General features: G+C 46.8%; 1 long non-coding RNA gene across 3 annotated transcripts in view; it reads left to right on the forward strand.

Annotated features, from left to right (window-relative positions):
* LOC135387068 (uncharacterized) overlaps nucleotides 1-12,625 on the forward strand; it is a 43,576-nt gene that overhangs the window by 17,494 nt on the left and 13,457 nt on the right. The gene's annotated exons all lie outside the window — the stretch shown is intronic.

Below are 12,625 nucleotides of genomic sequence, written 5' to 3' on the forward strand. Positions count from 1 at the left end.
CCTTTTGTAAAAAATCTCAGAAAAGCCATCCCTACCGAATTTTACGCATTTTTTGTACCCCTATGTCTGCGTTCGTGATTTTAGCAAAACAATGAGCTACAAGTTAAACGAAAGCCTAATTTTAGCTCTGTTCAACGATGTGCAGCACAATTCTCTATCCTGTTTCGTTTCGATAAAATTTGCGCCGCAGCTGTCAGAGGTACGAAAATTTTGTCAAAGTTCGCGAGGCACGTGCGTAAAAAGGCCATGATGGATTTGTAAACAAAAAATTCTGGATCACGAGGAATGCCTTAGCTTTCTTTTGACATACAATTCATGGTTGCTAAAAGCTTCGTGACTGAGTTACAGCGCTCACAAACTGCCATACTTCGCCACGCCCGACGGACCGGCGTACTTCGCCATCACTTGCTGTTTTCAAGCATGTTCATTCACCACAAGTTTATAAATGCTGGTGCATGAGCCACAATACACGTACCAGTTCATAACGAATATATATTCACTTCAGAAGCATTCCACTTTGCAGAAAAATGAAGGAAAACCGGTAAAGAGAGGAACAAGGAATGGCAATGAGATCAACAGGCGCTTAATTTTCCACATTTTATTCAAAGACAACAGTGCCTTAAAGATGCATTAAAGCGTGGTCATCACTTCACGCATTGTTCTCCCAAGGGAAACATCCTCGTGTGCACTTCTGTCAGCTTTGTACCAAACGTGACATGAACGAAGGCCGGGTACTGGCCGCACCGACGACCATTCGGTCTGTTTCGATTCCCTGAATGCTGCCACTTCATCTGAAGGCAGGTGCAAAATATGCGTTGCGTGCCCTCGTTCTGTCAGCACCGAAACGAAGTCCCGAGCCGACCGAATTACGTCCGTTGCTTGAGACAGCATGTTGTACACACTTGCTGCGTGTTTAAGCGAGCCCCCTACTCCATCACAGGCATTCTTCCCATGTCCACTCGCTGAAAATATCCAGAGTGTCAGCAGAGTGTTACGGCACATCTCGTGTAACTGATACTTGTTTTTGAAATGCGCCGCTGCACCGCCCGACACATAGATGACGTGTGAGAACACCGGCAGTATGTCATCAAGGGTGTCCAATATTGTCTTCAACGCAAAAAGCGCGTGCGCTGTATCATGGCGCAGGTCATCGCTTACCGTTGCCAGGCTAACGGTGTAAGATTTTGCCGTTGCAACGCACGTGTAGAGAGATACTTGGCTTCTCTGCCAATAGTGGCTCTGGACTCCATAAGGCAAATTAATCGTGCAGTTCTCCGCAAAATCGAAGTGAAGGACAGTGTGTCGGAGCCTCGGGAAAGATTTCTCATTCCAAATGGCCTTGCTCTGAATGTTGCGAATGTGGTCGTGCTTTATGAAGAGTGCAACCCCCTTGCGGAGCTCCTTGACGAATGCGCGACCGCTCATCGTCTTTCTTATGAGGTCGCCGGACTCCCACAACGCGAGAACAACTTCATCTTCTGGACTTATTTGTAAAGTCTTCACTGTTAACTTTTTAGCTCCGGCGCATGCTTGGCACTCCTGGAACAGGCATGCTTCACTTGGTGGGTCACATAAACACATTAGTTTAATGCTGTCTTTACACAGATCACGTGCAGAGATTGTGTTCACGGCAATAACGACAAGTTCGAAGTTGGCACAGTACGTGCAAACACACTGAGACTGATGGGGTGTCACTCGAACCCATTTCGGCCGAAGTGTGTAAAACTTCGTCAACCCTAGCTTTATATCCGTGTGGTCGTTTTTGAACATGTGGTACGTTTCTCTTATGGATCTCGTCATGAATCGCTTCACAACTGCTTGCTTTTCCCCGTCCTGCCGCATGTGAATGACATCTTTCTTATTCGGGCTCCCTTAAAGGTTGTGCTGCGTACATCCCAAGACAAAAAAAGAGAAAAATCAGACACTACGAGCCCGCATACGAGCTCGTATTGACCCCATTCGACTTGTTCGTTTCTTTCCCTCAATTCTTTGTTTTTTATTGTTTGCAAAGTGGAATGCTTCTGAAGTGAATATATATTCGTTATGAACTGGTAGGTGTATTCTGGCTCATGCACCAGCTTTTATAAACTTGTGGTGAATGCCCATGCTTGAAAACTGCAAGTGACAGCGAAGTACGCCGGTCCGTCGGGCGTGGCGAAGTATGGCAGTTTGTGAGCGCTGTAACTCAGTCACCAAGCTTTTAGCAACCATGAATTGTATGTCCAAAGAAAGCTAATGTATTCGTCGTGAACCAGAATTTTTTGTTTATAAATCCATCATGGCCTTTTTACGCACGCGCCTCGCGAACTTTGACAAAATTTTCGTACCTCTGACAGCCGCAGCGCAAATTTTATCGATACGAAACAGGATAGAGAATTGTGCTGCACATCGTTGAACAGAGCGAAAATTAGGCTTTCGTTTAACTTGTAGCTCATTGTTTTGCTAAAATCACGGACGCAGACATATGGGTACGAAAAGTGCGTAAAATTCGGTAGGGATGGTTTTTCTAGGATTTTTTACAAAAGGTTTCGCTCGTCGGAGACAAGAATTATTAATCAGCCCCAGAGCCTATGACATGGTGAATAGGTTGTGGAAGACTGGAGGCTGTGGTCGTTACAGACGCCGGAGTAGATCGCTTCAAAGTGGGCAGAAAGCGCTTCGGAGCGCAGCCGTTGTTTTCACCCCTGACGCTCTTTATTTTATATCTCGCCTACCACGTCGTCTCGGTACCTGGGACCAACGCCAGTGTTCATGCCACAGGTGGGGTTATCGCCTGAAAAATGACGGAAAAAATCGGAGACCCAAAGGTTAGGGCCCTGCCTGAATCTGAATGAAATCGCCCAAATACTCTTGGGGAAGTTGGGCAGGTCACCATTCTACGTGACTGTCAAACGGCTGAAGTATAATCATGATGGGTGATGACTCTCTTCTCCAGCATGACGCTCTTTTCCTAGGAGTTCTTATACTTTGCAGTCTGTGAGTGCACTAAAAGGAGACAAAAGTGACTTTCATTCCTGAACTTCGATATAAAGGGACACTGTTGTGCAGTGGTTAATTTCTCTGCCAAGAAATATCTTAGGCACAGTAGAGACAGTAGAGGCACATGTGAGTGACAGAGCTGACCCAAACCAGGTCTCAGTCATGTGCTTGTGTTTTATGCCCAGTTTATGCTTTGTTTATGTCCAGATTTGTTTTATGCGCAGCATGTTCAAAGGAACCATGAAGAGACCTTCAAAACTTCTAAGCATCTTTAATGCATTTGTAGGTACAAGTATGTTCACGTTGCAGAGCACGAATTTAGCATTGACTCGAATAATGTAGATATTAACTTAAAACTTAAATGCTGTCAGAAATGGCGACTGCTGCAACCTGATCACTGATAGCGAGATGGAGAAACTGTGTAGCCATGTTCAGCCAAAGAATGGCATTGTCAACACATCTTTTCTTCCTATATATTTAACCATCAGAACACAATATACGTTTGATACGCTGTATCAGTCATACTTTCTGCCAGTATTTATGTCCCAAAATAATTATTTTTATAGTTGAATGTTATAAGAATACGACATAAAATTCGCCTATAGCTACCAAGATGCCATTGTTAGACATATAGGTGTGATGATGGATTGGTACACTATAGATGTGTAGAGGAGGTGATGTTCCTCTACAAGAGTCCTGACCATAGGTGGGCATTTTCCTGTGGCCTCACTCATCCTCACCTCACGAAGCACGGACTTTATCAGCCTCACTCACCCTCACCAAATTTTCCTCACCAGTAACTTAACCTCAGTCGCCCTCACCCTTACATTCCATTTCAAATTTTCCCCTCACGAACCTCACTTCAGGGCATCGGGATCCCGAAAGGCCTCACCATCCTCATCCTCACATGCCTTCACCTCATGAGGCTATTCACGACCCTCATGGCCTCACGTATCTTCACCTCATGAGGGTCCTCATCCCCACTTGTCCTCACCTCATGAGGGCTCTCATGGCCTCAGGAGTCCTCATCCTCACGTGCCCTAACCTCATGAGGGCCCTCATGTCCTCACGGCGCCTCACGTACATTCGCCTGATGAGGACCCACATGGCCTCACGTGTCCTCATCCGCACGTGCCCTCATGGCCTCACGTACCTTCACCTCATGAGGACCCACATGGCCTCATGTGTCTTCAAGTCACTAGGAGACACGTACGTGAGCCTCAAAAGAACTTTCCGTCATGTTCACATGAGACGTCGGCGTTTATCTACTGTGTCGGTGGTTGGTACTAATGATACTGTGCGGCATTAAACTGTTTACAGGGTTTCGTGCTGTGCTTGGATAAATGTGCCGACAGTTGTTACTGTCACAGTGAGGTTTAACGTTAGTGTTTGGTATCAGTAAAGTGGAGCCCGAAATACTACAGTGCAGATGTACCGTTACGGAAATGATCGGGTGGTGGAATAGTGCTTGAAGAGATGCTGTACTCTATTCTCAGAACCGTACGACGCTGCTGCCAGAATCGGAAGATACGCTCACAGCTGAAGTGTTTGGGCACAACGATGGTACTTAATCGCACCTGCAATCAGGTCGTGCCTTTTTATTGTTGCTTTTTCTTCTCCTTCTTTTACATTTCAAAGTCACGCTACAGTCACGGGGATTCCAGTTTTCCTGGCTTCGTTTTGAGGAGACAAAGAAAGATTTTGAAAATTCTTACAACCTCTTCATGATGAAAAACCCGAGACTGGGGAAAAGACGAAAAACAGACGACGCACACAAACTCTCAATTTCAACGTCTGTTTTTCGTCTCTTCCCCAGTCTCGGGGTTTTCATCATAGATCTTTTTTATTGTTATTTGATTGTTCTGCTTTGTTAGTTCCTTCCTTAGTACTTCCTTCATTATTGCTGTCGCACAGACTTTGGGGAGCCCGGTAAAGGCTGCTTTATATTCAGCTTTATGCTGTTAAGAACAAGAGATGTCAAAATAAAAAGAAAGCCTCGTTACATTCCCAGCAGCGGTAACATTTGTTTAAAAAGAAAATACAAAAACACTGCACATGGCACCTTTGGCATGACACAGCATGCCTGTGTCCAGTTGCAATCAATCGAAATTAGCGGGGGAAAGCAGCTGCACGCGCTTTCGAAAACGCGGTACAGGGCATCTCCAAACGAGGCTGCTATTCCAGTAAACAGGCAGAAAAACGAATCCACAAGAGGTAGTGTGGCGCCCAAAACACGACTTCGAAATGGTGTTCCCTATTCTCGGGGTTTTTTCTTATGCAACAACATAACGTGACCGCCTAAGAGAGTCATGACTTATCTGTAAGGTCACTAATGAAAAAGTCGCATGCCCTTTGAAGTGAGATTCTTCATGGTAGCCTTCATACAGGGTGGTCCACCAACCCTGATAGAAATTCATAGTAAAAAACGTAGGCCCTGGAGAGACATGCGGTGAAGGGATTTTTTTATGCCAGTAACTTTTGTCACATATTTGTAATATTTTTATTTCATTTTAATTGACGGAAAGTTTATTTCTTGAATTGAACTCCGAAATTTTCCAAGGCAATGTAACGTATTCTTTGCGGAAATGGGTTCCCCGTCGTCATTTTACTCAGTATAGCGCATAACCCCACTCCTAATGCAATGGCAATTGCCGAAATAAATTCGCCGAAAATCGTGGAAATGAGAGCACTTGGTACCGCTTCTTTTTTGACGGCTCTAAGTTTGAGCGCAAAGCTGCGAAGAAAGGAGGTTACATTGACACGCCACACGAGGGGGAAAGGGTTACAAACCCAACCCACAGAAGAGTTCCGCTGCCAGGTATCAGCTTTGCCCACGTCAGTTTCAGGGTCGCGCTCTTTTTCCTTTATTCGTGTTTTGCTCAGTGAGTTTGTTTGCTTTTGGATGCGTACGCGGCTGTTTTCACTCTGACCGCTGACAGCGGTCTCGTAGTTCTACACCTGTGTGTGTGTTCTACACCTTATGAACCTGTGTATGTGTGTGAGAGAGAGTTGTATGCGCGAACGCCTGTCAGCTCTCATCTTTTTTCAATTCGTTTGTTTCAACATGCTACGGATTTCTTCACATTCAACACACTTCTTGTGTACTTTGATTAGGTTATCATTAGCGTAAAAGCGTTCGAAGCGTCGCCATCTGCTGCAATGCACAGGTGGGCTCTCCGAATTGTATCTTCCACGGTCCTTTTTATTTCGGATCTGGAAAGCGACGAGCAGAAAGCAGTGACTTTCCCCTGCTGGTCAGCCGGTGATCGTGGTTCGCCTTTGTATACTTCGTCTTTGATGCGACCCCAGAGGTAAAAGTCCATCGGCGTTAAGTCAGGAGACCTGGCGGGCCATGACACTGGACCAAATCGGCCAGCCCACTTCTGCCGGAACATGGCCGCGCGCTGTGAGGTGGAGCCCCATCGTGCTGAAACCACACGCGGGTCTGTTCAGCAAGAGGCAGGTCATCAATAAAGCTGAACACGGCATCTAAAATTTCGCTACAGTAGCGGTTGGCATTTATGGGTCCCGTGAAAAAGATTGGCCCAATAATGGCTCCGTTATAAATCCCGGCCCATACATTCAATCCCCACTCGTACTGATGCTTGCAGTCCCATAGCCAGTGTGGGTTTGTTTGGCTCCAATAATGCGCGTTGTGTCGATTCACTTGAGCGCTATGGCAGAAGTGGGCCTCATCAGCCCAAATGACCCTGTTCACAAAGTTTCTGCTTTCCTGGGTCCGACATCGGATCCAGTTACAGAAATCCAGCCGTTTCTGGTTGTCGCCCGGCTGGAAATGTTGATGAAGCCTCACGTGGTATGGGTGGAGTTTGTGCTTGTGTAGTATCCTCAGCACACTTGACTTTGATGTCTGTACTCACTTTGCCAGGGTACGCAGACTTTACGTGGAGATCATCTCCTACTTCTTTGAGGGCCTGGTCTGTTTGTGTCGACTCACTGGCAGAGATTGGGTGTGACCGGCTCTGGGTACCGGAATGGAAACTTCCTGTTGTGGACAGTCTCACAAATGCACGCCTTATGGTACAAGAGCTCACCACCCTAGTTCCTGGAAGCATTGCACTGTATTTGAGGACTGCTCTATCATAGTCCATACCTGCAGCCCCAGAGCAATGATCATCCTTGTTTTTTCTTGGTTGGAATGCACGGTGCTTGCCATCGCTGCCGTTTACTTGTTCACTGCATTCACTGAGACCGGAGTGCAAAACGGTCCAAAAATGTATTTCCTTCCCTACCTGTCAACACGTTGGGTGACCTCATTTTTGATAAGATAGCTCTGATTCCCGCACTCACCGCGGGTGTTTGTTCCGTGGGTAAGGCTTGTAACCCTTTCCCCCCTCGTGTGGCGTGTCAATGTAACCTCCTTTCTTCGCAGCTTTGCGCTCAAACCTAGAGCCGTCAAAAAAGAGGCGGAGCCAAAGGCTCATCTCCACGAATTTTCGCCGAATTTATTTCGGCAATTGCCATTGCATTACGAGTGGGATTATGGCTATACTGAGAAAAATGACCACGGGGAACCCATTTCCGCAAAGAAAACGTCAGGTTGCCTTGGAAAATTTCGGAATTCAATCACTTTCCGTCAATTAATATTGAAATAAGAATGTTACCAATATGTGGCAAAAGTTATTGGCAGAAAAAAATCCCTTGATCGCATGTCCCTCCGGGGCCAACGTCTTTTACTATGAATTTCTATCATGGTTGGTGGACCACCCTGTATATGGAGGAATGAAACCTAAGAACGGAACATGGCGATCCTCGAAGATCTTCGAATTTCCATTGGCGCTTCGCGCAGAGTGATGTCATCTGACGCACACCTGCTCCAAGCGAGGGGATACAGTGGCTTCCCCTTCATCCGTGAGGCTCTTCACGAATGGACCCATGACCTCATTCGTGAGCTTCCTTACGAAAGGCCTCACGGCCTCATCCGTGAGGTTCCTCACAAAGGGCCTCAACCGTGAGGTTCCTCACAAAGGACCTCACGGCCTCATCTGTGAGGCTCCTCACGGAATACGTTGTACCCTCACATATTGATGGCCTCACGACGACTGGCCTCATGAGGGCCCTCACGGTGGGCCTCATGAGGGACAATGCCTCACGACTGTCCTCATGAGGAACTTACAGCGTGGTCTGGCCTCACTCACCCTCACCTCATCGTCGTGAGGTGAGGGTGAGGCGTCCTCATGAGGGTCCTCATGAGTGAGGCCGCCCAGCTATGGTCCTGACCAGCGATGACGGAATGTCCCAGCGGCAGAATGGTTGGTGTGAGCAAACGCTGACTGGGCGGGTTCCAGGGGTGGAATGAAGGCCAGTAGGCCGAAGTGATTCAGAGATGGGCAACGGAACTGCGACCTGTTCGTGAGCGCTGGGCTCGTAGTGTTGTCGCCAAGGGGACTGCAGGGAGGACCATCGTGAAGCACTGGGAGACCTGGAGTGAAACTCACTGTAGCCTCCGTGTGTGTCCCCGTTGGAACGTTGGTCCCGGGGCCTCTTCACCGCATCTGGATCAGCTGCCAGTATCTTGTATGGAAGCCTGGTGGGAAGGCGAGGCAGACAGGGTTCTTGGACCGGTAGCGTAGGAGGTGTGGGTGGCGCGGTCGACAACGGTGTACAGCGACCAGTACTGGAGTGTGTTGCTCGGGAATGTGCTGCTGGTGAATGCCCGAGGAGGACATCGTGACGCAGTGAGAGTGACCACGGCGTGTTGAAAGTGGTGCGGTGCGATGCGGGAGCATCGTCGTAATATGTCAGGTTGTTGACTGCTTAGTACCTTCAGTGATGGCTTCTGAAATGATTCGCAGGTCGATGAAAATTTTGGGATGGCGAAGTGCTGAATTACGCCAAATGTGGTGTTCTTTGTTCAGGTCACCAAATGTAGAGGAGATGGTGTCCCTCTACATGAGTCCTGACCAGCGATGATGGAATGTCCCAGCGGGCAGATGTACGTGGCCTCACGCTAGAACTGGCTGGCAGGCGCAGCGTCGCGCGCCAGCAGAGGCACATCTTCATCAGCGTCCGGGGGCCGCCACAGATGTAACATGAAGAGCATGCCCTGGCAGAACTCATTCGCAAGCGTGCTCACTCATGCTTAGTGTGGCGAATGAGCTGAGCATGAGTGAGCAAATGTAGAGCTGAGAGCAAGATGAATGCCCAAAGGGAGAGCTGAGCAGGGAGTGAGTGAGCAAACTGAGTACGAAATGAGCATGAGCAAAACTTACACATAAGAATGCTCATTCATGCGCAGTGTGGCAAATGAGCTGAGTATGAGTTAGCTGAAATGACGCTCAAATTTGTGTGAACTGAACATCAGCAAACTTAATATGCTCACCTGCCGTGTACTAATGACCCCCACCCCATGGTGATTGCAGTTCGAGATAAGCCACTGCCTTACACTTTGCAACCCAACCTGCATGGTCTCATTCTTACTGTGCTTGTGCCCCTCTCCCAACCTGATTTCAGCTTCACTTAATCACAATCACATCAGCACAACTTTCCTCATATCATCCTCTTGATAACCTAGAGATATGTGAGGTGAGACAGCAAACAAGGATCGGAGGCAACTCGGTGCGAGCGAGCATGGGTACCCAGACAGCTCAGTTAGGGATGGGAAGCTGAGCCGAGGTTGAGTGAGCAAACCGAGTGAGTGAGTGTGAGTGAACAAATGGGGAACTGAGCATGGAGTGAGTGAACATGAGTGAGTGGCTGTCACGGGTGCTAACCTCTCGTTAAAAGCACGACCTACTAGATTATAATGACCATGTCATAATTGGCAACCCCAACGAGGAGCCCGTCCGCACAATCTGCTAAAGACGCTACTTATCAGCCCGTGAGATCTATATCATGATTGGGCAATGGAAGTTTCAATTTTGAATGTGCAGGAGCAGACGCACGACTACCGTAGCAGACGATAACAACAGCTCCTACGAAAACGTGTAGAAGGATGATGGTAATCAACTTTAGAAAGAACATCTCCCGTGGGACATCTACCCCAGGCAAAAATCTGGAGTGGGACCACTTCGAAGTGGATTATCGGACAGGAACCATTTGGAATGTGGAACCATTCACTGGCTGGGACCAGTTAAAAGTGGAACCAGTTTCACGGTGGTGCCACTTGAAGTGGAACCAATGGAATTTATCCAGTGGTCCCCTCTGTTAAGTGGCCTGGGATCCGACCACTTAGCAGATGGGACCACTGAATGCATGACCAAAAGTAATGCGTAGAAAAGCACATACTGTTCAAGTAAATATTGTTTATTCTGCTATGAGCAAACACTAAGAATAAAGAAATAATTGATACATGTCTCACGTACGAAGTCGCACACGGGTAATCACTCACTGCGTTGAGACGAGGCATGTGCTTGTGTTGAATTTGCGTTGCACTCACGAACAACAGGGAACATGGCGTTTTGTTGACCACCTCACACGTGTATTTTCTCAGAGAAGATGACACCTCCGTCCATGTAGGTCGCGACATGTACCATTTTCCTCTTCACCAAACGATCCTAATCTTTATACTCGTCTTAACCATGTTTCTCAGGTTCCTCCTGAAATAAAATATATGATCAGTAGTAATCGAAGCACCACGGTGAGCACTTATACCTCTTAACATCGGAACAAGCATTCTGTGCAGTCCGTTTGGCGTTTCATCGTCCGGTTCTTCTGCGGACGCCGTGTCTTCCTAGCGTCGAAACTTCTCCGTGATATCGCCAATATGTTTCACTTGACTCACTGTCATCACGTTGTCTTAGAAAACGCACTAAAACCACGTAAATAGTGCACAGGAGATGCCCGATCTCTGCCACAGCAACCGAAGAGCAAAAACGACCTTGCAATGACGCGTCCAGGTTCCAACTGACGCCTGACGCTCTCTCTGCTCCCTCTCGCCCTCCCGCGGCTCGCCATTCGAATTTGAATTGAAAGCCTCCCGCCGCACCGGGGCGCCCTCATAATTATTGCATCTGCTTTGGGTCAGTTCTTCTAATTATTTGGCGGAGTGTGTCATCTTTTTATTGTGTCTTTTAGCATTTTGCTGCTACCTTTTATGGCATTTGCCTTTAGATGAGAATATGAGCACGAATCGAAGTTACAGCATATATTTTATCGAAGACGTAGACGGATAAAAAACAATAAATATATATCATACGTGTGCTAAAATACACCAAAATAATGGCTAAAAAAAACAGAAGGGTATATGGCAAGAGTGGACTCTTCTTCCCCTAACGGATCTCAAAGGGGAAGCTGCTCAGCTTGCAATCTCAAGTGGTTCAATTGACCATTGTGGGAACAAAATGGTACCTGTGAGGCTCCCACTGTAAGTTCTGGAACCATTTGAGGCCTGAGTGGTACCACTGATTTAACCAGTGTGGAACCAGCCACCCCACTTGCGAATCCAGCTGGGACCATCAAGATTCAACTGGAACCATTCTGGGACCATCCACATTCAACTGGAACCAGTCCAGATTTTTGCCTGGGACCGCTTGTGCAAAAATACTAAAGTAAGCTGAAGCACAAGTATTACAGAAATTGAGGTAGCAATAGCAGGGCCGATGAGTAGCGCCACTGCTCGCTTCTAAATGAAGTGTTAATAAGGGGTGCCTATGACATGGTCGTTATAATCTAGTAGGTCGTGGTCAAAAGCAGGCGGCCTTCCCCACCGGTGAACGCCCTTCGAGTGCTTAAGTAATGAGAGTGATGTCAGGCCACTCGCTGCTTTTTTTGTGGGTGAACTGGGGGGTTTTCTGGTGCAGTATAGCAACAATTGCATATGTTTTTAATAAAAGTAATCCTCGAGAATTCCAGAATAGCCAAAACATATGTTGCTGTGATGGCATTATGAGTAGCTTCTGCTTTTGCTGCAAGAGGCAGTCAGTTCACACATTTAAAGTATAGCCTGCTGATTGGGTGCATCTCAGGTTTCTGGTGCTAGGTGATTATATTTTGTAAAACTCATTGGAGAAAAAATATCACTTTTAAAACCTATCAACATTTTTTATTCTATTTGACACAGGAAAATAGGAGAACAGATGTACGATAAAGTAGAGCAAAATGAGACAAAACCTGCAATTAAACATGTTTTTTTATTTGTACTTCTGCTTAAAAAAAACAAAAAAAACCCAAGTGTGTTCTTAGGGATCCTGAGCTTATGAATGTGCATGGAAGAAAATAAGAGAGAATAGGCATATACGTCTGTGTATTCCTGAATGAGACCTTAATATGTTGATCAGAGTCTGATCAGATTGTGTAATGGGTGCACATCTGAAGAGCAATCAAAGAGGTGTTGGTTCAAGTCATGGCCACCAGCGCTCTCACACTTTTCCTGAACTGCTGTTATTAAAGCTCCTTTATTGTTGGCTTACCTGTTCTAAATCAAACACTATCATGTTATCCCCCATGCATGTCCCTACCTAAATACATTTTTTTCCTCGAAAATGGGGAAACCAAGAGAGAGCATCTTATTTTTACGAACCACACTGGATAAATAAACAGAAGAATGCAAAATTCATTTAACATACGAGAGGCGTTCAAGTCAAACTGGGACTTTCTGTCTCCTGAGTGTACAAGTGGCTCCCGCTACTTCATTTTCATCATTTTCACACGCGACAGGCCTCCGCGTTCATCACGTAGTGGTCCA

This window comes from Ornithodoros turicata, chromosome 3, assembly GCF_037126465.1.
Source record: "Ornithodoros turicata isolate Travis chromosome 3, ASM3712646v1, whole genome shotgun sequence".
NCBI lineage: Eukaryota > Metazoa > Arthropoda > Arachnida > Ixodida > Argasidae > Ornithodoros > Ornithodoros turicata.